The sequence below is a fragment of the Zeus faber genome, assembly GCF_960531495.2.
Source record: "Zeus faber genome assembly, chromosome: 1".
In the NCBI taxonomy this organism is placed as follows: domain Eukaryota; kingdom Metazoa; phylum Chordata; class Actinopteri; order Zeiformes; family Zeidae; genus Zeus; species Zeus faber.
Window position 1 is genome coordinate 4,660,165 of NC_137193.1, and position 25,906 is coordinate 4,686,070.

The 25,906-nt window shown below is 42.7% G+C and overlaps 1 protein-coding gene and 1 long non-coding RNA gene across 3 annotated transcripts in view; both read right to left on the bottom strand.

Annotated features, from left to right (window-relative positions):
* Window positions 1-25,906, bottom strand: part of LOC307243636 (uncharacterized protein) — a 228,604-nt gene that overhangs the window by 67,143 nt on the left and 135,555 nt on the right. The gene's annotated exons all lie outside the window — the stretch shown is intronic.
* LOC307242885 lies at window positions 9,659-12,592 on the bottom strand. Its single transcript, XR_013844605.1, has 3 exons — window positions 12,531-12,592; window positions 10,447-10,509; window positions 9,659-9,789 (listed from the first exon to the last, which is right to left on the bottom strand). It is a non-coding gene; the product is annotated as an uncharacterized lncRNA (long non-coding RNA).

Here is a 25,906-nt window from a genome sequence, read left to right on the forward strand (position 1 = left end):
TATTTGTACTATCCATTTACACTTCAATCTGATCTGGACCCCTTTCCTAAAACGGCGCCTGCTGACACCGCAGCTTCTTCACCACTGATGCCTAGCAGTGTTCGGGTGCCTCTCTATTCCACGGTAAAGCCATGAACATCACTCCTCAATGGCAGACAACAAGGGCAGGTATGTCATAGTTAAAGGGGAACTACACTCTGTGCCTTTGACACTTATTTACAGCCCCAATTGTGATACCTGATATTTCGGAATGTACTTTGATCATTGGTGGTGACTTAAATCGTGTGCTGGACCAGTATCTGGATAATTCATCCAATGCAAGAATTTCTACCTCTAAATATAGGTTCTTAGGGTTCCTCTAAAGGCACAGACTGGTTGGAAAATTAAAAAGAGGACTGTCTGCCTTATTCCACTGGTGCGGTGCTCCTATCCCCAACAACCATCAGTAAGTCCCTATACAAGGGCAACCCTGTAATTTAAAACACTGTTCCAATATGGAGTTCAATATAAGCAGTTAAATGCACATTTTAAATCTAAAACAGTGTGTTTTCTACTCCCTATTGCAGAAATTCCCTCATTGTTCCTTTCTGTTCTGGATGGTGCATTTGCTTCATGGAAGATCTGGGGAATACACACAATTTGTGATTAAATGTAGACGGAACATTTGCTTCCTTTCAACAGCTGTGGGAGAAAAACAACCTCCCTGTAAATTACTTTTTCAGATGCATTCAGATCAGAGATTATGTGAAAACATACATTCCTAATTTTGTCTCAGCAAAACCTGATAACCTTGATCAATGTGTGTGATTAAGTGCTTAACACCTTTCAAAACATTAAAATGCCCTCTATGGAAAATATCAAAACAGCATGGGAAAAAGAATTTGGGATACAAATACCTAATGATGTTTGGAGGATAGTCACAAATAGTAATAATAGATTTTATGATTAAAATGAATGCGTTTGCAGAGTGTCTGACATTTTGTTGCTCATAATGTTACAATCATATCAACACACAACAGCTTTAATCTTCTAGGGAAGGATTACATTGTAAAATAACTTCAATCTCAGGATGGAACTGGTTACTCAACAGCACAAAGAACACGAGGCAGGGTTTAATTGGCAGTTTGGATGAACTTATGTTCCTTCAGCTGTGATGACTTGGTGGAATTCTTGGACAGTGGTACACACTGTGTTACTACGCTGATGTAATTTGAGTTGACGACTTGCACTTCACATGGGGAGAACAGAGAGAAGGCGTCTCTGGAGTGTGTGGAAAAAAAGCAAAGTAAAAAGAAAACCGCCGATCGTCTCATGTTTTGTTTTGTACTCGAGAGGTCGCTACGCAAGAATGAAGACAAAACTATGGTTGCCTTGGTCTGTTCAGCCTTTCTGAAGCGAGGTGGTTGGAGTGCTGCAAAACATGCAATTCCATTTAGAAAAATAGCTGCAAGGAGGAGGTGTCAAAGCCAAGCACGACCCCGAAGCCAGGTTGAACTTTGAACGATAAAAGTTCCTAAGAATCCAATAAACCTGGTTTGGCTGAAATGGAACACATAGGAGGTGTCAAAAGTCAATTTTTCATAGAATTCAAAACGTCGGAAATGGTGAAGGAGGAAGTCGAGGAGCTGCCTCATATTACATCACACACGACTGCAGGCCACACCACATGGCAGATTTGGCCAATTCTATGTCGCGTCATTCAGATGATGCCCCTGTGGGCGTAAATGTACGATTTGTTTTCTGTTTCATCTTGACCCCAACGACTTTACATCTACCAAATTCCAGGAAGATCGGACAAATTGAACCCCGCCTTGAGGCTCCCGAGTGTTGATTGGCCTGTGGCGGCCATCTTGTTTTGATAATTGACTGCAGCTTCCTTGAGCCAATAGAACCTTCAGCAGCAGGAGTCCAGAAGTTGGTTTCCCTAAAATCAGACACGCAGTCTTGGAGTAGTGACAATTTTCACAAGTTTTCTAGTATAGCGCTCCTTTTAGGCCAACCGGACACAACTAGTGGCAGTCGATTGAGTAGAGAACACTGGACTTGGGAACCAAGTTTTCTTAAAATTGGAGAGCGTTCAGAATATGTGGCAAGGTGGCCAGTATGTTATTTCAAAACTCTACTGATTATTTTTTTAAAGAGGGGAGTGGAAGGAATCCAACAAAGTAGGTTTGGCTGAAGTTGGACGAATGACCTCGGGGGAAATGTCAGAGGACTGTTTCTCAGGAAATTAAAAATGGCGGAAAATCTGATCGGCGGGAGTCAATGGTGTCATCACGAAAGGTGTAGATCATGAGGCGACGCATCATATGATACGGCCATGTGAAAAGTGCAAATTTGACATGGTGGTGCAGGACGCATGGTCTGATTGGTCGCAATTTTAGATTTCAGTGATGAGACCAATATATAATATATATAAATATGCCAAATTGCGTAAAAAGCAACTGGTGGAAACATGGTGAACAATAAAAAGTGGCAGAATAATAATAATAAAACGTAGAAAAACAAAAGGGTGTTGGCACCTTTGGTGCTTGACACCCTTAAAAATGAAGACTGATGTCATCCCGTCCAGTGATCCAATTTTAATATTCGACATACTCTTTGGGAAGTTTCTCTAATGGATCCATGATGTGAAATGTGCGACATTCCACTGTTTTCAGATTATTGAGACGACTAAACAATATCCCACAATGTTCACAGGGGTAAAGCTTCTATTGGGTGTGCATAAGCTGATGTACTTTTAAATAACCCTTTGTTTTGAAGTGCTTCCCGCACTGTTCACAGTGGTATGGCTTCTCTCCGGTGTGTGTACGCTGATGTTGTTTGAGGTGGGTTGATTTGCTGAAGCTCTTCCCACACTGTTCACAGTGGTACGGTTTCTCTCCGGTGTGCATCCGCAGGTGTACTTTTAAATCACCCCTTCTTGTGAAGCTCTTCCCACACTGTTCACATCGGTACGGTTTCTCTCCTGTATGTATAAGCTGATGTTGTTTGCGATTTCCCAATTGACTGAATCTTTTCACACAATGTTCACACGGGTAAGGTTTCTCTCCTGTGTGTGTAAGTTGGTGTTGTTTGAGATGTCCTAATTGACTGAATCTTTTCCCACACTGTTCACAGTCGTACAGTTTCTTTCCTCTGTGAGTAGGATGAGGTTTTCTGCGATACCCTAAGAGAGGAGAGGGAAAGAAAGGAAATAGTGTATTATAAAACAAGTTAGAGAGGGCACTAGAAATTAAGGATGTTGAGTAAGGGCTGATCACTGAAACAGAGGATGAAATTGCAATAATGACCAGATGGCTGTGTTATGCCACTAACCGTCTTACTGATTTGAAATGATTTCATAACTAGTATGGCTAGCGCAGAGTTGCACTCTGCAACTGCAAAGCTTCTGCTGGTCAGCTTCCACTAAGAAAAATAGTGCACAACAATTTAGTTAACACTGCAACTACATAGCGAACTATTTGACCAGCAAAGAATAAAACTCAACCTATTGATGGTTAATAATGTTGAATTAGATGATAATACAATCCTGGTAAAGTAACTACCGTACATAGAGAATAAACTTGGACGAAGAACTGAACCTTGGGGGACTCCACCTGGAACAGCAGCTGCTGAAGACAGTCACTAGTTTAAACAGTAAAACATGTGTTTTACAGTCAGATATGAGGAAAACCACCTGAAGCTGTGACACAAATCCTAACCCAGTCCTTTGAATATATTCGCTAAAATTGTGAGTTGGTAACATAGACTGTGTACTTAAGTCAGCATAGGAAAATAAATGTTTTGTGTAGTGAGATTTCTGTGCTGCTCTAAAAAGCCCGACTGAAATGTATCAAAAATATTAAATAGTTTCCAGGAGTTTACAGACAACTTGGCTGCAAAAAGGCGTAGATTGGTCATTAAAGTAAATTACAGCAGTAGGACGGTGAATTGCACGTCAACACAATAAATATTAAGAGGCGATAAGGGTTTACCCACTCTACCTACTGAGCCACTGCCCCAGTTGGTCATCTCAGTGAATGCCCAGCTTTCTGTAAGAGCTCACCTGTCCTATCCTCTGGTCATGGATTACCACTGGAGAGTGGTCACCAATGGATTTGGGGTCAAACACCAGCTTCTGTTTTATTAACGTTGAGGGTGAGAAAGTGTTCACCACACCACTGAACAAAGCACTGGATCAGCTATTCCCAACCTGTGGGCCGTGAGGGTATTGCAAGTGGGGCGCCAAATGAAGGGCAAAGTACATGGATTTTATTGAAAAAAAATAATTAATTACAAAAAACGTTTTTAAATATAAAAAATAAATAATCATTTTATTGTACTTTTTCTTCAAAACCTTCAGTAATAGCTGGCAAAATATTTGTTTGATTCCCACAAGTGACACCTTGTTTTGAAGCTCTGGTTCTACGCTTTCGTATTATGTGAAATTCATGAAAAATTCAAAATGTGACCGTAAAGTATGCTGTGGGTCACAAATGCCAATAAAGTTTGATTAGTATTGTGAATATCTGTAGTGCTCATATCATTTTGCTTATTTTAATTGAATGGGGAATAAACAATTGATGAAGTTATTACCTGTTGACATTCATCTGGTCAACATCTTGGTAGGATAAAAAAATAAAAACTTACCTGACTGAGGTTGTCTGGTCTCCTTCCAATCTTCATCACTGTCGTCAGTGTCAGTTTCAGAAGAGTGTGAAGAGAAGAGCTGCTCAGCACCAGCTGGTTCTAAAGCAGCAGCTGGATCTGAGCTACTGGCTGCTTCTGACACTCCACAGTCCTCTCCATCAGCTTCTGTTTCCATCTGTTCAGTTGAGGTGCAGGCAACAGGTTCTGCCTCTCTCTTCACCTCAGTTTGCTTTTGATGAAGCTGGGACCACTGAGCGCACTCTACATCATGTTCAGTCTTCACAGGGAACTCCTCCTCTTCCTTTTTAATGTGTGGGGGCCCTGGCTCCTCCTGGCCCAGACTGGGGCTCCACTCCTGCTTCTCAGGGGGAAGCTCCTCTTTACAGACAGAGAGCTGCTGGAGCTCTGGAGGCAACACTGACAAGCAGACACAGAAAGATGAGTGAAACCTCAAGATTGGTAAATTCTACTATATACACTCTCCATTGAGTTTTCTAATCCTCAAATATAATCCAAATGTTCAATAATTCCCCATTTAAATTTAATTACAATTTATAATAATATGAAACATGTAATTTTAATTATAAATATAGCTTCAGGCAGCATGCATGGGGTCAAGGTTAGTCGTGTTAGTCACGAATAACTGTTTTCTGAGTTCCCGTGAAATGCAGCATCACTTCCTATAGAGCCGAATTACAATTCCGTGCGAAAGGCAGCCCCACCCCCCCCCCCCCAAGAGCCACACCCTGCACACATAAATTGGATGATGATGTCACAAGACCCCAGGTCGATAAGTGCCCCGCTCCCGCTCCGCCAACCCATATCCCTTTATTCTGCTACTTCCGTAGCACGTCGGGAACAGTTTTTCACTAATTCCTGCTCCAAATATAGATTGATGTGGATCAAACTTGGACTACAACATGTCTGGAAGGCTCCGAACTCAACGACACTTTATTCATGTCCGTGGGTTCAGTGGATGCTGTGCGCCAGACACTTTAAACTGGCAAAATGCCTGTGAGAAAAAAAAAATAAATGTAGCTATAGGTAGCAATACACAGGGTACAGTTTAGTCGTGTTAGGTATGTATTGCAGTTTTCCGGGTTCTTTGAAACGCAGCACAAGTTACAATATTCTGTCTGTACATTGAACGGTGCATCTGCTCCTCCAGTCTGACATCTTGAATAAACATGAATACTACGCAAAGAAACCGGGCTTACAAAACGCAACTCCCTGAATGACCACCCAGAAACGAAGCCTGGACTAATAGAACATTGGTTCATGATGTCACAAAGCGCTCCGCTCCACAAACTAATCAAGACACACCAACGTTCTTCAACTTCCGGTAAATTTGCAACAGTTGTTCACTAATTCCTGCTTCAAATGTAGATCAATGTTGATTAAACTTGCGCCACAAGATGTCCGAAACCCCCTGGTTCCAGCGAGACCTCAATCAGGGTTCAGCGGTCGTCGTGGTCCTGACTGTTTTAACCTGACAAAATGCAGAGAATAATAATATAAATCCAACACAGTTGGCCCTGCGGGCTGGACCCCTAAAAAAATCTAAACTAAAACCTGCAGCCATGATACGTCAATAGCACCGCAATCGTGCCGCAAAGTCCCACTGCTGTAGGAAAAGGTTGCAACTTGCGATGTTTCCTACCAAATAATATAAAGTAATTATTTCATATAACTGTACATATACAGTATAAAATGTCATATAATACATCTGAAATTTCCCCCATGCTCTCAGAACGCGAAGTGTACACTGCCATTGAGGAACAAATGGACTGTGGTGTCTCATCGTTGTACCCTCTCTGTGTGGATACTTGGTCTGAAGCGCTGAGAACTTGATGGATGCAATACACTTAGCAATACACATAGATAAATGATGGATAGAAAATGAATGGACAGACATAATAGATTAGTACTTTGTACGGATCTACTCTGACTTGTCTATTCTGGGTTGGCAGAGAAGAGTTAACCTAAGCAGATGATTTTAGCCATCTCTGGGTCGTATTCACAAGTGATGGTAAGAGGCCACATGAGATGACATGCACTGTACCGGACCATCGTGGTGAAGAGGCAGCTGAGCAAAGACACGAAGCTCTCAATTTACCGGTCAATCTTTGTTGCAGCCCTCGCGTATGGTCACGAGCTTTGGGTTGGGACGGTGAAGGAATAAGGTCACAACAAATGGAAAATGGTCCAGGTACAGGCAGCCAAAATGAGCATTTTCTGCTTGTTTTCGGGGCTCAGCCTTAACCATATGGTGAGGAGCTCAGAGATCAGGGAGTACCTCAGCGTAGAACTGTTGTTCCTCCACTTTGAGAGGAGCCAGGACAGTAGCTTCAGCCAACAGCCGTGGAATGGGGCAAAAGATTAATTGAAGAACTTGGTCTGACTGACTGAGGTCAGCAGAAGTAGACCACTCACTTTACACCAACTGATATGAACATCTTCCACTGCTTCAGTCAATCGTGTGGATGGGTGAGGGTGAATGGAAATATGAGACTGAAAGACTGATGGAGGCGGCGTCTGCAGACTGTCATGGTGAAGAGATCAGAGCCATGAGGCAAAGATCTCATTTTACCGGTCAATTTTCCCATATTCACAGATGGTCAGCAGCTTTGGGTCGCGACCGATAGAATACGGTGTACAGGCAGCTGAAATGAGGCTCCTTAAATAAAGAGCTTAAATAAAAACTTAACCAACTCAATGACCAAGTGGAAGAAAGAAAACAAACAGTTACCTGACAAAGGTTCTGTGGTTTTCTTCAAACCTCCATCACTGTCTTCAGTCTCAGGTTCAGAACAGTGTGAAGAGAGGAGCTGCTCAGCACCACCTGGTTCTAAAGCAGCAGCTGGATCTTCTACTTTTATTTCTACTACTTGTGTTTCCATCTGTTCAGTTGAGGTGCAGGCAACACGTTCTGCCTCTCTCTTCACCTCAGTTTGGTTTTGATGAAGCTGGGACCACTGAGCGCACTCTACATCATGTTCAGTCTTCACAGGGAACTCCTCCTCTTCCTTTTTAATGTGTGGGGGCCCTGGCTCCTCCTGGCCCAGACTGTGGCTCCACTCCTGCTGCTCAGGGGGAAGCTCCTCTTTACAGACAGAGCGCTGCTGGAGCTCTGGAGACAACACTGAAAAACAGACACAAGGAGGAAAACTCAGTCACCTACACATTTAGCATCCCTAATATGTTCATATTAGGGATGCAACAGTACATGGTATGTTATCAAACTGTTCAGTGCGTTCCCTACACACATTATTCGCAGTATTTCGATATCACGGTAAAAGTCTACCAGTTGTGCAGTGTACGGGAGCAGTGCGGTGTACCATAAGTGCTGCTTCCTGTTGAATCCACTGTTGGAGCTCTACAAGCCACGTCAGCCGTGCAGAGCATTGCGTGCATTTCTATATTTTTGTGCGAGAGGTCTATTTTGTTTTCAACTGCGCAGCCATTTCCATAGAAAAAAGGAAAAGATCAAACTACATAGAAATGTTTTAATAAAGAGTGCAATCAGTCAAGGTGTCCAGTGGAAAATAACCCCTGGGAGGGCCCTCTTTATTACGAACTGCGCTCGCTGTTACAAACGATCCGGTCCTTTTGAACGGCTCTTTTGTAGGAATGAAGGGAACCGAGTCCCGCTGGGTGATGAGCCCTTAGTTTTTTTGTCAAGTTTTACAGTTTTATGTTGTGTTGTTTAAGTTGTCGTCTCCTGCCACCGACAAATGTTCCCCCCTCTATGTCAGAGATGGCCCATGCTCCTACCTCCCCGGGAGGTGCCCCGGCTGAAAAGGAGCACACCCACTGTCACGTCAGGTTCACAAAATGAAGGCACACGTACTGGTCTGACTGTGAGGTTTTATTTCACTATTATTATTTAGGTGTGAAAAAAACTTTATACCTGTTCTACAAAAAATAACTAACTATAGTACTGGTTTTATTTTTTTTTATTGTGAAACGTTCTTAAAATACTATATATATATATAAATATGAATGGAAATTAAGATTTGAATAATCCACTATGCTGGACACCTCCCCTCCAATCAGATGATCAGATGAACTTGTGCAAATTATAACAACCAACCAATGAACTTGAACCCCACCATACACACTAGTTATTTATGTCAGAGTACTATAAAAACCTTTTTTACACCTTTTAACTTTTAATTACATTTTTTTCTTAAACATAAATGATACCGAAACCGTGCCATTAACGTCGCCTTAAACCGTGATACATACTGAACGGTGAGCCCACTGTACCGTAGCATCCATAATTCTTATGTTGCTTTAAACATCCTTTACCTTCCTGAATGCTGATTGGCTGGATGTGTGATTGATTCTGATGCTGTTCTCCTATTGGATGTGTGTAAATGATGGGCGTGGTCAGGGTTTGCCCCTGCAGCTGGGAGACGTGTGTGATCACGATGTAGGGAAGCACCGGCTGCAAGTAACAAGCAAACACACTTTAATAACTAATTCTGCACTTTTTCTCTTTTTGCCGGTCAGTGTGCATCACAACAACAGGATAAAACAGACAGAAGTTACAAAATGCACAGGGATTATAAAATTAGGAATTATAAATCAGGGAAATGATAAATATGTTTTTATATGTGTGAAGGGCACGGGCACAACCATGGCACTATGCGCCCCGTACATGGAGAGCCGTGCCCCAAATGGACAGATCAATTCTGCCTCCAAAAGAACAAATAAAAACAGTGTGTTCTTAGTTGTTTTATTTGGAGGTGAAAAACAAGGAAAACATTCAGACTTTAGAAGTTTGTATAATGTCATATTCCACCTGTAAGTATCGATATTGATTCTATATTCATGTTAAGCTGTTTTTTTTGCAGTCTGGCAAAATTGTAAAAAGAAACTAGGAGTGCTGAGCTAGATCTGGATATGTAATGCCTGAAAATGTATCTGATGAATTGATATGGTACAGAAATGTTGAGTTTATTCTTATGAAGAATAAGATTTTATATATATATATATATATATATATATATAATAATGGATTTGTGCCTTTAATTGCGCATGGACATTTTACATTTCAATGGAATGCGTGATCAGGGGTTCTGATGGTTTTAACCGTATTATTCTTGCAGCTTTATGGTTCCATGTTCAGAAAATATTTTATGAGGTCACGATCTGAATAATAAAACCAGGGGGAACATCACAGGCTTCCAATGATCGCATGTTAGGGCATTTTTCAAGGACTTTTCAAGCACTTCAGCACAAAAGCGGCTGTTTTCAAGGTGTCGCGGACCGGGGGCGTAGTCAAGCATCGGCTGCGGACGACAGCACGGCTCCCTTTCCCACGGCCGCCAAGCTGCCTCGAATCGGCCTAATCAGCGCCCGTGCGGCGCAATGTTGGTCTGTCTTGTAGAAGGGATCGGCGCACGGGGCTCGTCAGCCGACCAGGAGCCAGAGCAGAAAGCCGTTCCTCCTGCGTCCGAAACCATCGGCGGTATTATTATTTAGAATTGTGGCCAGCGAGCCGTTCTGTTGAACTGTATAATAAAGACTCTCGTCATGTTGGTGCGGCGTGACAAAAAGGACTCAGTCTCCCTCCCTTAACCCTAACCTCCCAAAAGTAATAAGAATAATATTTCCTTATAAATAATAATAACAACGCACCGATCAGCTCCGCACAGGCGCTGATCAGTGCCACTCGAGGCAGCTTGGCGACCGCAAGAAGGAGAACCGTGCTGCCGTCCGCAGCCGGTGCTTGACCACGCCCCTTGGTCCGCACACAAGGTATTCTAGAACTTCCATTTCTGAGGACAAAATTCAAGCATTTCTCACCACTTGCGATGAAATCATGTTGCAGATATCTGGGTTTTCTGTGTCAGTGTTAGCGATGCTGTCCTGCAAGTAAACACAGTTGAACCATCAAGCACAACATGTGACAGAGTAGTAAATTACCATAATGCATCCAAACTCCACAATTTGATTTATTTTTACTTGTACATCATTCAGGGAAGCGTTTCAAACTCCCAAACACCCAATTAAGAGTAGAATGAGAAGGACACTTAGGAGTTTTATTGGAGGATTAGGAAAACTGTGCTCGAAGTGAAGTAATAATGTAGTAATGTAGTGTAGTAGTAGTAGTAGTAGTAGTAGTAGTGGTGTAGTAGTAGTAGTAGTAGTGGAAGTAGTATAAATAGTAAGGTGTATATATAACCTGATGTATACATGGTGGAGGACTACATGATTAAATTAATATGTAGAATTGTCTGATTGTTATGTTCAAATTAGGGTTGTTTAAGTTATCTGCAATAATAACACATTAAAGTAGTGTAGTAGTAGTGTAGTAGTAGTGCTGTCCAAGTTAACGCAATACTAACACATTAAAGCAGTGTAGTAGTAGTAGTGTAGTAGTAGTCTAGTAGTTGTAGTGTAGTAGTGTAGTGTCGTATTAGTAGTGGTGTAGCAGTAGTAGTAGTAGGGCTGTCAAAGTTAACGCGATAATAACGCATTAACGCCAATTTGTTTTTGGGCCAGAAGCGACACGTCACCGTCATGGCAACGCTTCAGATACACTGCCATGTTAATCAATGTGGAAGTTCACACCAAACACAAGCGTCAGCCTCGTGAAAGCAGCACGAGGCTCCTCAACCCTTCGTGTTTTTTTAGGGTTCGACTCAATTTTAAACCGGAGTCGAGATTCCCATCGGGGTCCATTCAAAAGTTGTATTTAGTGAAAATATTTAATTAGCGAGCCTGGTACGCATCAACCACATATTTAAAATGGCCGACGTGCCGTCTTAACATGGATTACTAAGTTAAATTAACAAACATTTTCCACTACAACAAATGAAACCTCACTTATGTAAATAAAATATTATCATTCCTGCAGGAAAACAAACATCACACCCAGGTACAGACTTATATTTATCATTTATTACTTATATTTCGATTGATAGTTGGGAAGTAGTTTTCCCAGCATAGTGGTCTCCTTGCTGCCTGGAGTCACTACGTGTGGGCTCCAGTCAAACTGTCTTGTCAAGCAATAGATTTTTGTAGCGGAGGAGTCCGTCCATTTCTTCATAAGGCATTATTAAGCTATTAAAGTTTTATTAAATGTACAAGAATACATCTATTGCATATTTTGCAAACTACAGACAGGCAGCGTATGACGACGCCTGTGACAACAGCAGCAGCCTTCACAACAACACATTGACTAACACACATCAGACAAATCAGTGTTGAATCCAGACGCGTGGTGCATTGTTTACTATATTTTGATTGGGTTTCGTAGTGAGTGGGATAGAACGTGATAAACGTCTGTGTAAGCGCTGGAAACAAGTATAGTATTATTTTAATTGTGGTGTTTTAGAATTTGGACTAGGGCTGTCACAAGATTAAAATATTTAATCTTGTGGTTGTCCATAGTTAATCCCGATGAATTGCAAATGATTCACGCATTTTGTGTCCGTTCAAAAAACCTTAAAGGGATATTTTTCAAGCGTTTAATACTCTTATCATCATGGGAGTGGACACATGTGCTTGTTTTATGCAAAAGTATGTTTATTGCAAATCATTGAACAAACCAAAAACAATGAGAAATGTTGTCCAGAAACCATCAAATGCATTTAGCATTATAAATATGCTGAAACCATCACATGACAAACTCAAGCCCAACAAATAAATCTGCTGACAGCAATACACGGTGTCCCTTTAGTCCTGTTATCATGCTGATGAAATGAGCCTCTTCCCATCCATACGTACGAGGAATCAACATTTATATTTGAAGGCGTCTCATCTACCTTCACTTTGTTCATAGACGTCATTTCAATATATATTTTTTTATGTTTTTTGCATTTGTGTTTCATAGGTTTTTTTCAGTCTCTTCCTTTAGTATTTGCTTTTGGAACAGTGTGACTGACCTCTAAGGCTGGAAGTTTGGACAATTGCTTCTTGACCGCCTTCGACTTTCGGCTATTTCTCGGCATCTGGATCAAGAATAAACAAACTCTGTATTTATTTTATACAACAAACATAATAAATAAACATTATTTCCTGAACATAAATACATGTCACTTTCAATTCGGGATTAAAAGGAATTTCCTTCATCGATAGTTGCTAACCTTAAACGGTCGATTAATTGATAAAATAAAATCTAATGATGTCACCGGGGGGTGGTGTCAAGGTGCGTGGGGACGTACACCACGTCGTGCACCTCCCATATTTTGGGCAACGGCCCCGCAGACATCAACCAGGTCAGACGGTACATAAACACACACGGACACGCCTCGTCGTAGCCTCTAACCACTACAGAGCGATGGAGTCTCAGCGTGTTGGTGATGTACCAACGCTCCACCACTTCTGGTTAAATTAATGGGTTTTCCACTAATTCCTGCTCCGAATGTGGATCAATCTGAGTGAAACTTGAACAAGATGTCTGCGACGTCCCGGTTGTAACGAGACCTCAACCGCGGTCGTAGCTGCAGCGGTTGCTCTGTTCCAGACACTTAACACAAAAAGTGCAAAGGAGGAGAATAATAATAATAATAATAATAATAATACGAACAATGACTTTCAAAATACACAAAGTGATTTGTTTTAGTTTAAAGTGCATTTCTCGTCCCGTCGTAAAGGCCCGTTTGTGTCTAACGCAGATGGAGGAATAAAGAAGGAAAGTAAACGGCGGAGAAGCAGCTGATATCCTGAATAGTCTGCGGTGTAAATGCTAATAAATACCAATAAATACTAATAAATGCTAATAAATACTAATAAATACATACTGTGGACGTTCACGTTACAACGCCAAATGTTCTGATGGACCCGAACCGTGTGGCGCTCATGCTAACAGCAGGCTCAGGCTAACGCTAAAGCTACTGCTCCGCTCTGCGTGGACACCGCTGGGACTGGAAGACTCAAGCAAACAGCACAAAGTACCTTCACCTCCCTACGTAGTACTCCACGCGAGGCACGCGCGGTTTCCACGACGCATGCGCACGTTTCGACGGCACGCGGCTGTGCACGACGCATGCGCAGTCCTGACCCGAACGCCCGTCCAGCGGCGTCAGAGCAACGTGGTCACCGCGGTTGTGACGTCACTCCGAAGCTCCTGACGCAGGGCGTGCAGGTGCAGCGCTGTGTGTCCAGGGAGTGAGACAGATTTGAAGAAAAGCATCAGAGCGTCGGTCGCTGTGCACTACAGAGCTGTTGGCTCTGCGGTGGATAGAGGAGAATAAACAGTTGTATTTTTTATTTCATTTAAGTTTGTTATACAGGTACAGGAGTCCACATAACGACCTACCTGTTTAACGACCGTTCAGACTTACGACCAGCTCTCTGACCAGTCTGTATTGTACGCTGCAGGCAATACCCAGTGTCTCAGCGTCAAGCATCTCATCACATATCAGCCTTTATACACGATATACACTATATAGACTACATATACACACTAGATTCATTATAGATACTATATATACACACGATATACGATTGTGGTGGATGGGATGGCTTGAGCAACCACACCTGACATCACAAGTCCCCAATAAACCTGAACCCCCCCCCCCCCCGCCCCGTGCGGAGCTCCCTTCCCAACATTAGTAAGGCAGGTGTACACCCAGTGGTCTCCTGGGTAGCAGAGGGACAGGCAAGCAGGACCAGTGGTAGCTGAAGGTCCCAGTCTTTCTGATCCTTTGCAGCGATCAGGGCGAGCTGAGCCTCCAAGGCGAGATTTAAGTAGAAGGACTGGTGAACCCTTTTGAGGGTCTTGTTTACCTCAAAGTGATCCACACCAGGCTGGATGTGATTCAAATCCAGCACCTCAGCCTGCCGACTTTTAGGCACTCCCACTTGCCACCTCTCCTTCCCAGTGGCTTGCACCTTCCAGCGTCTCCAGAATACTCCACCATGGAGGGCCAAGCTCTCCCACTGGAACCACAGTCCCCTCACGCAAGGCCCGGCTGCCGCCATGTCTGTCCAGCCAGGGTGTTGGCTTCTCTCCACCCAATCCCTGACCTGTCTCAGATCGTCCTCCTGTGACTAGATCCATTCTGCTGGGTTGTCCAGTTGCAGAGCCGCGCATCTCCCCATCTGCTCATGACGAGCCTCTGCCTCCCTGGTCTCAGCCCAACGACACTGTGAGCAGTCTGTCCCACACGGCCGCCTGAACAGCCCTTCCGCATTCGTGTGTCTGGCCCCCTTGCGGTCGATGATGGGGAAGTTAAACTCCTGTATTTGCTCAATCTGTAACAATATATCTAAATCAATGTAATCACATAAAGATATATGCACACATAATGAAGAACACAAACTCATATAGCCTCAGTCACATACCTTTATTTCAGCACCCAGGGTTAATTCTTTCACTGATCTCTTTCGGTTGTTTTCTTCATCAGATTCCTGCTGTAAAGTTTGCATTAGATTCCTGTTGTGAAGTTTGCCTTATCTTCCTGTATTAAAGTTTGCCTTAGCTTGAGCACCTACCATTTGTCGGGTCAAATTGACCATATATTCTTTGACTCCCTGGGATATAAACTGTTCGGCTGCTCGAGAGCACATCTCTGACCCGACCCTTGTGCAATTAAAAACCAGCGTCTGTCTGCGTCTTTATTTAAAACCACTGTTTGGCAGTTTTGCCACCACACGCCACCCCAGTGGCGTGTTCAGGGACCTCCAGCACAGAGACACACACGATGGGGTTGATAACCCCAGTTTATTGTAGAGATGAGGCTAGGTTGAATTAACCAGGAGCAGATGGAACATGTCATGACACAGGGCTCCCATCCTGACTGAGTGTGTGAACAGGGTTTTAAAACATGATGCTCGTGAGCCTGACAAACTAGCATCAGGTGTGGCTACTTTAGCCACCCCATCCACCACACACCAATTGACAAACTGCAAATTAAATCGACCCTTTTATTTCTGTAACAAATCCACCTAGCCACTTGCCCTTCAGGCTCACGGAAGGACAGCAACCACTTGAGGGAGGCATGATCCGTGCGGATTAGAAACTTCAGCCCGCACAGATAATAATTGTGTCAAGCCCATGGCCTCCTAGTGCCACTAGAGGCCGCTCTTCCCTCCTCTGCTACTCCTTCCTCCTGCACCTCCACACACGTATGTATTCCTTGGCCCTCCATCCACTCCTCGCCAGACTGTCAATGAACTAACCTTAGTCGGTACTTCTCCTGGCTCCCTCCAAATCTGAGTAATTTAAGTGTTTAGTCGCTGTCTTAACCTGCCTGTTTTCCTCTTCACCTTCAAGTCGTTCCCGTCCTGCTTCGTCAAGCCTGGTTCCCTGTCCACCTGCCCAGAACCTGGATCCCTCCTTCCCCATCTATGCCGGTCCTGTCCTGTCCTGTCTTGCTTCGCGAAGTCCGGCAGTTCCGTCTGTCCAGACACGTTCCAGCCCGACCGGGTCTCTCCCGTCATCACCTCAGTGACTCTGAATTAAACTCCTTTGTTTAACTCTGTTTCCAAGAGTGTCGTGTGTTTGAGTCCCTCCGAACCCTGGTCTTAACTGTTTGAAGTGGTTCACCACCTCGATCACTGCCAGTAGCTTTATCCTAGTCACACAGTAGTTGTGTTCTGGCTTTGAAAGGGTCCTGCTGTAGTAGTTAATCATCACTGGGGGTCACCTGGACAAGGACTGCTCCCAAACCCTCTTTGCTGGCATCGGTGTCCAAGACGAACTCCCCATCAGGGTCAGGGGCAGCTAGGACAACTAGCCGCAACTTTTTCCACTTGGGTGGCCACCCCCTCACCACTCACATGATGACCAAGGAAGAAGACTTCTTTCCGCAGTAGCTTACACTTCTCTGGTGTAACTTGAGCCCGCTCCTTGTAGCCAGGTAAAGATGAGTCCCAAGACTGAGTCAAAGTCTGGTGCATGGACAAGCACATTATCAAGGTACACCTGTAGGTTCTGGGGTAGTACACCAGCTAGCACCTTCTCCCTGAGCCTCTCAAATGAAGCAGCTGTGTTACAGACCAAAGGGCATTACTGTGAACTGCCATAGGCCCGAGCCTGTCATGAAGGCAGTTTTTGCTCGGGCCTCAGCAGAGAGGGGCACCTGCCAGTAACCACTCCTCAGATCCAGGGATGACAACCAGACAGAGCCCCTTATCCTGTCTAGTGATTCATCGATGCGGGGTAGGAGATAAAAGTATTTTTCAGTAACTTCATTCAGCAACCGCAGATACACATAGAACCGCCATGAATCAGCGGTCTTCTTGGGCACCATCAGGACAACAGAAACCCATGGGCTCTCTGAAGGCTCTATAACCCTCGCTGCCCGCATCTTCTCCAAACACTGCTCGGCTGCTGCCTGCTTGTAAATAGGAATGCTTTGTTGGTGTTGACAGATGGGCTGGGCAGAGCCAGTGAAACAGTGGCCGCCTCCTGATCAGGCACGGCATAGGCTTCGGGCCACTCCGTAAAGTAGTCCATTGCTATGGTCACAGAATGATTTCCACAGGGTGTGCGGGGCAGGAGGCCCAGAATGTCAACAGCGACCCGGTCCATAGGGGTGCCGACCTGGTACCACTGGAGGGGGGCCCTACTCTGGCCTGTTGGGCTCACAGGGCTACCGAGCACTGCCTGAGACCCGTTAGCGTCATAACCATGCGCCAGCGGGGCAGGTAGGCTGGTAAAGGGCCAATCTGACCATATTAGCCGGGGGGAACTAACTTTAGCGACCATCAGTGCACCAGCGTCTGAGGGCCCGCCAGGCTGGGGGAAACTATCAGTCACTGTCTTTCGCTGCTCGGTTACCATTTTACCCTATGAAGCTGTAAACCACTCCCTAAACATCTTTCTGTCCTGTTTAGTGGCCATTTCATCTTTTAGTGGATGGTACTTTAACGCCACTTTTAGCTCAAAGCAATACGATGGTCACGCTGTGGTGGCTTGGGAGACCACATTTCATCTGCGTTCTGGCCATGTGCATTCAGCTGTTTCGTTCGCACCTCCATCCTGGCACACCTCGGTTCCGCAGCTTTCCTTGCCGCTTGGCTTCTCGACTGTGGGGGAGTAAGCATCTGCATCTCCTCCATGGCTATCTCGCGGTGAGGTGAAGCTAATACCACTTCTGACAACAATTTGACTCTCAACGGTGTTGACCAGATGGATGCAATGAATGAAAAGCAGAGCGTAACATCGTGGGAAGCTGCACAGGCTTTATTCCCTGCCGCGAGACGAACAAGTAACCCCGGGGGTTGAGGTGTCCAGTGAGAATTAAAATAATCCAACTTTGTTTGGCTGTGTCCCGTCTACTCTTCCCTCCATCCACTTCCTCCTTTTCATTCCAACCCCCGACCTCTCAACACCTCGCCCAGTTACCAACTATATCCTGGATACCTCCCCACCAATAAAATTAAGCCAAGAACACAACAGCCTCCAAATAAACCTGAAACCTCCCTCCCCCGTCTTTCACCACAGTTAAAGAAACACACACAGTGTTACAATACTATATATACTTTATATACTATATACACTGTATACATCTAAATTCATCTCGCTTCTGTCAGTATTCAATACACTAGCGTTCGCAATCACCACGCCCCCTTACCGTGAAATAACACGGGTCCTCGCTTATCGACTAATTTACGAAACAACGTGGTCCTAGGAATGGAACTCGGTCATTAAGTGAGGAGTACCTGTGTTTTGTTTATTATTATTTTATTTTACTTCATTGTTATGTTCTTTTTTTTTAAATTAAATTTCAGTGTATTTTGTAATTTTTAATTTTGTTTAATTTCATTTTGATTCATTTCATTTCATTTAATTTTGTGTCATTTCATTTTATTTAAATGTGTTTTGTTTTGTTTTGTTTTGTTTTGTTTTGTTTTGTTTTGTTTTGTTTTAATTTAATTTAATTTATTTTATTGTATTTTATTTTATCTTCTTTTATTTTATATTATTTTATTTTATTTCATTTCATTTTATTGTATTTGATTGTATTTGATGGTATTTCCTGCATCATCTCCTGTTCACTCCAGTTCAGTTGGTGGTGGTAATGCTCCTCTAAGCTGCTTTGACAACCAACAATAAACACTAAAGAAGAAGAAGAAGAAGCAGCATCAGCTCCTCCAACGCTGCTCAGAGTAAATCAAGCTTCTCAAGCCTCCTCATGTCATTTATATTTGATATATATATATTTTAATTGTTTCCAACGTTCAGACGCTTACACACGTTTACAAAAGCTTCATTCACTTGTTGATCGTTTGGCTTTTTCATTTCATTCCTACACAACAAGCAGCGCTATATTGCTTCCGTTAGCATTAGCTGCATGCTAGCAGGCCGCCCCGGAGCCCCGACCTGTCCTGCAGAGGGAGACCGAGCAGGGCCACCGGAGAGCGGGGAGTCCCGCAGCCAGACAGCGGCGCTTGGAGCTCAGCTCAGCTCAGGTCAGGTCAGTCTTGATCACTGATTTTATTTACTTTTTATTGCTCTAACACGGATTTTACGACTTTTCTTGCAGTGGAGTGCGCTTTACTCCTTTACATTATGTCACCTTCAACCAACACTTGGCATTAAAGTCTCAGTTTGTTGTACACACACACACACAGATATGAGAAGGGACAGTCACTCATGGAATGATCCTATAATAGTTTTACACATTGTCCATATTATTATTGAAGCACATAGTATGTAGTGTTTTGGACTTGGACTAGTTTATTACATGATGTCATTATATTTACAGTAAGGCGGTGGCAGTTTACAAACTATTCTGTCATTTATCTCAATTCTATTTCCTTTTAGTTCATCTCAGTCTCACACGGTTTGGTCATTGTTGCCAAAAGCCAGAACTGAACGTTCCTTGTTGTGTCAAATAATAATAATAATCTCAAGTTCATTGTATAGTTCATAATCTAAATTTTGCTTCTCATCTATTTTTTCCTACTATTCAGAGCCTTATTCATCGATAATCAAATGTACAGCATATTAGGACTAAACACTTATCAGCTTCAGAAAACCAGGTGTGTTGGTTGAGAGACAAGACAAATTACACTGTATATATTAAAAGTAAATGCTTTTATATATATATTTGTATTAAATTGGAAATAAGATGAAAATGCCTATGTAAATTTAATGTACTTCACCACAACAACATGTACATATCCAGCTGCACTCCTTCACTTTATTTTTAATCCATATCTTGTGCAATAGACTGACCTATTTCTGTTGGAACTGCTACACTGTTCCAATTTTTAGTTTCTATTTTAGGATTATTTTCTTATTTTAATTTTATGTACATACACTGTGACCTCTTGCCCGTATTTGTAACATCGACTCTTACTTTTTTTTATATTCGACTCTTATTTTATAAAAAAAACATTATTTCCTCCTTATATTTGCCTTGTTATTTTATCTTTTTTTTCCCACGACGCAGTTGTTGCCTGTCATGCCCCAAGAATTTCATTGTACTGAATGACCTTGTGTTGTACTGTACACTTGACAAATAAAACACTTTGAACTTTGAAAATAAACAAGAAAAAGGGGTCAGATTAAAGAAATAAATATTTACTTATCCAAATGGATCAACTCATTAAATTGCCACATTAATGTATGATTAACATCAAATAGGGTTGCAGCGGTTATCGGTGTTACACGGTGTTCGGGCGTACCCCGATTAAATTACTTGCCCACCGCCCCCACTGTTGATAAGCTTTTGTGTTTCTTTTTTTTTTTTTTTTATGGAAATGAAACCAAAACCAAAACTTTCATGTACCAGCGCTGAAAAATTCTAATATTTAAAAATACCAAGATTCAAGAGGTTTATTCGTCACACACATATACATACTTTCATACATATATGCAGTGAAATGTCAATGCAACGCAAGCGTGTTATCAATACTTGGTCTGACTAGGGGACTAAGTTACTGCTTGTGCGCACACAGCAGCGTTGCAGCACTGTCTGCGGAGTCTGCTTATCATGGGAGGAGAGGAGGGAAGGCTATAGGAGACCTTAGATCAGGAACGGTCTCCTTCCATCTGTAATTAGCGTCCGTGCATAACAGGGGCACTCCGTGCGCCCCATTTGTAAAGTTTCCGGTGTGACCGTGGTGTCATGACTTCATTAACCGATGGGGAAAAATTCCTTACCATGGCATCCCTCACATCAATCTAAAATAAAATATTTCAAGATTTCATATATCTCCACACTCACTTTATTCACATGCACCTCACATATCTGTATCATCCTTTCAATTAAGCTCAAGACAATAAACATAAAATAAACATTTCTAATATAAAGTTTTCTTCTCATTCTAGAACAATGAGAAGCTCCCAGCAGCGATTTTTGCCCCGGAAGTAGATCACACCGCTCACTTTGTCACCGCCTCCAACACAGACACGTGACCAGAAGCTCCACGACGACAACAACAATGGCGGAGCGGCTTCAACTCTTCACCTTTTCGGTACGAGAGCGAATATCTGCGGCGGTGGGAGAGCTTCTGTTCCTGTGCGACAAGGTGAAGGTGGGAGAAGAAGTGAGAGACGCGCTGAGCGACAAGGTGATAGCGGCAGGAGGAGACGTTTACAGAGAGTTTGAACGCTCTGTGGTGAACTGGGAGAGCAGATGGAGGCGCTCGGAGCAGGAGATCCGGAGGCTGTACAGAGTGCTGGCTTCCATCCTGAGACCCGGAGTCCAGCTGAGCAGAGCAGGTCTGGACCCTTATAATATATTTTAAAAAGCTTATATCATATCTATCATATGGCAATTAAAAATAAATATGGAGCCATATAAACAACTTCTTTCCTCAATGGCCGCCATCTTGGTGCTATGTACACTCCGAGGTCTGAAAGCATGGGAGAAATTCGAGATTTATGTATGAAATGTTATATATATGTATAGTTATATGAAATAATTACTTATATTATCGGGTATAAAACAGCGCAAGTTGCAAACTCTTCCTACAGCAGTGGGAAACTGCAGGAAGATGGCAGCGCTATTGACATGTTGTGGCTAGGCTTGGGCTCCGCCCAAATATCACGATACACGATTTTATCATCGTTCATCATTATATCGTCGTTGACGGTGGTGACAGTGATGGAGAAAGTGGTCCCATTACGCAAAGTTGCGCATGGTGTTTTTTGGTTTCATACAATTACAATTAATACGCTTGTATTTTTTTTCTTTGGAGAAACTGTGAACTTTTGATGCCGGGTCATGGAGAAGGGCTCGCAAGGTGGGCGTTCACGTAATGTGCGTGTGGAAAGGCTCTCCCATTCACCAGTCAGTCAGTGTGCTTTACAATAACAGGATAAAACAGATAAACGCTTACAACATACACAGGAATAACACTGGGAATTATTAATAAGGGGAATCATAAATATATTTTTATGTGTGAATTGTCCGGACACAATGTTAGCACGGTTTTCCACGTGCCACGATCGCTGTACCCTATTCCTCCAAATGAAACAACTAAAACCATATGGTGACAGGGCATGGGGGAACGGGGCATGATTCGTTAAGACATTTTTCTGCGCATAACCCATGGAGAGAGTCGCAGAGAAAGTGTCCCCATTATGCACGATTTTGTTCCATGCCGTTCCACTTGTTCAGTTCCATAAGGAGACATAAAATAAAATAACCTAAATCTTATACAAAAACACTGCTTTGGCGCACTGATCTCAGGCACCCCATCGCTGGCGCACGCATCACGACCACCAAATTGTTTTTTCTTTTGTTTTGTTTTTTTTGAACTGGAAATAAAATGGAAACATAGGTGATATTTGCACAGGCTGTACCTTTTCTACCTTTCCAATATGTAATAAACAGGAAGCTGTCTTGAATCTCACCGTCAAATTATGACAATTTTGTGTGTAATTAATTGTAAGTGAAAGTAATTATTTTTACAATTTCATGTAACATATTATTGTAAACTGTGATAAGATTTAAATTAGAATTTTTTGGGCATTTTGATTAGATTTAAGGGTTAGAAAACTCAATTCAAAGTGTATATAGTAGAATGGACCAATGTTGTCATTTCACCAGACCTGCCAACCTGCATGCATTTTGTGTACCAACTTTTTACTTTTTTATTGCAATGATTGCAATTTATTTTGGAATTGCAAATACCATTTTAATTTAATAGAAAGGTATATTTGCACTTAAAAGTGGAAGAGACTTAATTTGAAGTTTAAACTGGATATTTCAATGTTAGTTATGTTGTGTCCTATTAAAACTCAGTGAGAGTTAAAGGTTGCATTGTACTGAAAGTTGATGACAGTCGCATTTTATTGGAACTCAGTGACCGTTCCATGTTGTAATTTATTTTATTGGAACTCGGGGACAGTTTCATGTTCTATTATTGTTCCATAATGAATAATGAACAATAATAATTAGTGTCCAAATCAGCAATCTCATTATTGTGGTAACTGAAAATTGCTGCAGCAGTAAGTATATGCAGCTGTCCTGTCGCGTGAGCATGATAAGATCACGCAACTTATTGTCATTGACGTACAGCAGCTATATCCAATGAGACCAAATGAAGAATTAAGAAAACTGATTTCTCCAATCACCGATATAAACTGAAAATGATCATGAGACAATGTAAACGTTATTTAATAGTCAATGTTTTATTATGAACATACAATTGAATGAAAATCAGAATCGGCAGGTCACAGCCATGGAGACTCCCTGTTACACTGTTGTGGTACTCAAAATATTTTCCCATGGTTGGCAGGACCGTTTTACTCATCTTTCTGTGTTTCCTTATGTCAGTGTTGCCTCCAGAGCTCCAGCAGCTCCCCATGTGTAAGGAGGAGGTTCCCCCTGAGCAGCAGGAGTGGAGCCCCAGTCTGGGCCAGGAGGAGCCGGGGCCCCCACACATTAAAAAGGAAGAGGAGGAGTTCCCTGTGAAGACTGAACATGATGTAGAGTGCGCTCAGTGGTCCCAGCTTCATCAAAACCAAACTGAGGTGAAGAGAGAGGCAGAACCTGCTGCCTGCACCTCAACTGAACAGATGGAAACAGAAGCTGATGGAGAGGACTGTGGAGTGTCAGAAGCAGCCAGTAGCTCAGATCCAGCTGCTGCTTTAGAACCAGCTGGTGCTGAGCAGCTCTTCTCTTCACACTCTTCTGAAATTGAGACTAAAGACAGCGATGAAGATTGGAAGGAGACCAGACAACCTCAGTCAGGTAACTGTTTTTATTTAATTTTTTTTATTTATTTTTCTACCAAGCTGTTGACTGGATGAATGTCAACACGTAGTTACTTTATCAATTGTTGATTCCCCAATTAATAAAAATAAGCAAAATTGTATGCACGCCACAGATATTCACAATACTAATTAAACTTTATTAACATTTATAGTTTGTCAAATCATTGAGTGTTTATTAAAACCTTGTGGTATAGAAAGATGTTTACCTCTGCTTTCTACTGTAACAAAACTCTCAAGGTATCTGGGTTCATACAGATTCTTTGTTCAGTTATTCTGGAATGTAACAGAAGATTTGGTGTGTGTGTGTGTGTGTGTGTGTGTGTGGGTGTGTGTGGTGTGTGTGTGTGTGTGTGTGTGTGTGTGTGTGTGTGTGTGTGTGTGTGTGTGTGTGTGTGTGTGTGTGTGTGTGTGTGTGTGTGTGTGTGTGTGTGTGTGTACACACACATACATTTCATGGATACATGACTTTGCTGAATGATGCAAAGTGCATACAATTGTGCTGAAGTTCTCAGATGATACAACCATCCTCGGTCTCAAGTTGAACTATTCTGATAGTCAACTTTATAAGTCTGTGGTCCAGAGCTTTGTTCAATGGTGTGTTGAACACTTTCTCACTGCTCCTGGCTGTGCCCCCGGAGGAAGGACAAGCCAGGATGGGTTAAACGCAGAGGCCTCATTTCACCAACCACCATCTTGTGCATGTGTATGTGTGTGTGTGTGCATGTGTTGTAGTGTGGTGTGCTGTGTGATGATTAAAGATTGTTCTTGTTCTTCTATGTGTCCCTGTTGTCAATGATACATCATCTTTCTGCTCCTTCTCTGACGCTTTGGATACTGCGCTCTGTCTCCGCTCTGTGTGTACTGTGTTTACAAGCGCAACCTGTGGGTGGGGCTTATTTCTAAATAGACAAACGTGATTGGTTTGAGCTGAAAGGTCAGCTTTTGATCGTCCAAGCTTATTGGCTTTCCTTGGCAACTTGTCGAACGCAGAAATTAACAGATCTGCAGAATTATTTATCTAAATGATTGAGTCTATTTTATTTTGACACCAAGGAAAAATATGGCGATAATTGTTATTGTTTTATCGCCCAGAACTAATTCAAACTGTGCTTAGAGGGCATTTTCACCGGGCATTATGACTGGAAAGATTCAAATACACCGCGTTCCAAATTATTATGCAAATTTGATTTTAGTGTCATAAACATTATATTTTTTGTTTTTCAATTAAAGTCATGGATGGTATTGTGTCTCTGGTCTCTTTGGATCACTGAAATCAATCTCAGACACCTGTGATAATTAGTTTGCCAGGTGAGCCCAATTAAAGGAAAACTACTTAAGAAGGACGTTCCAGATCATTAAGCAGGCCACAGGTTTCAAGCAATATGGGAAAGAAAAAGCCTAAAATAGTGCAATGCCTTGGACAAGGCATGAAAACATTAGATATTTCAGGAAAACTTAAGCGTGATCATCGTACTGTGAAGAGATTTGTGGCTGATTCAGAGCACAGACGGGTGCAGATCAAGGCATAATGAAGGTTTCTGCCAGACAAATTCATGGGATTTAGAGAGCAGCTGCTAAAATGCTGTTACAAAGCAGCAAACAGGTATTTGAAGCTGCTGGTGCCTCTGGGGTCCAGCCAGCCTCAAGGTGTAGGATCCTCCAGAGGCTTGCAGTTGTGCATAAATCTACTTTTCGACCACCCCTAACCAATGCTCACAAGCAGAAATGGTTGCAGTGGGCCCAGAAATACATGAAGACTTGTTTTCAAACAGTTTACTTTACTGATGAGTTCCGTGCAACCCTGGATGGTCCAGATGGTTGGTGGATGGCCACCATGTCCCAACAAGGCTGCAATGTCAGCAAGGAGGTGGTGGAGTCATGTTTTGGGCCGGAATCATGGGGAGAGAGCTGGTAGGCCCCTTTAGGGTCCCTGAAGGTGTGAAAAACACCTCTGCAAAGTATAAGAGTTTCTGACTGACCGCTTTCTTCCATGGTACAAAAAGAATATCCGTGCCTTCCAGAGCAAAATCATCTTCATGCAGGACAATGCACCATCTCATGCTGCAAAGAATACCTCTGTGTCATTGGCTGCTATGGGCATAAAAGGAGAGAAACTCATGGTGTGGCCCCCATCCT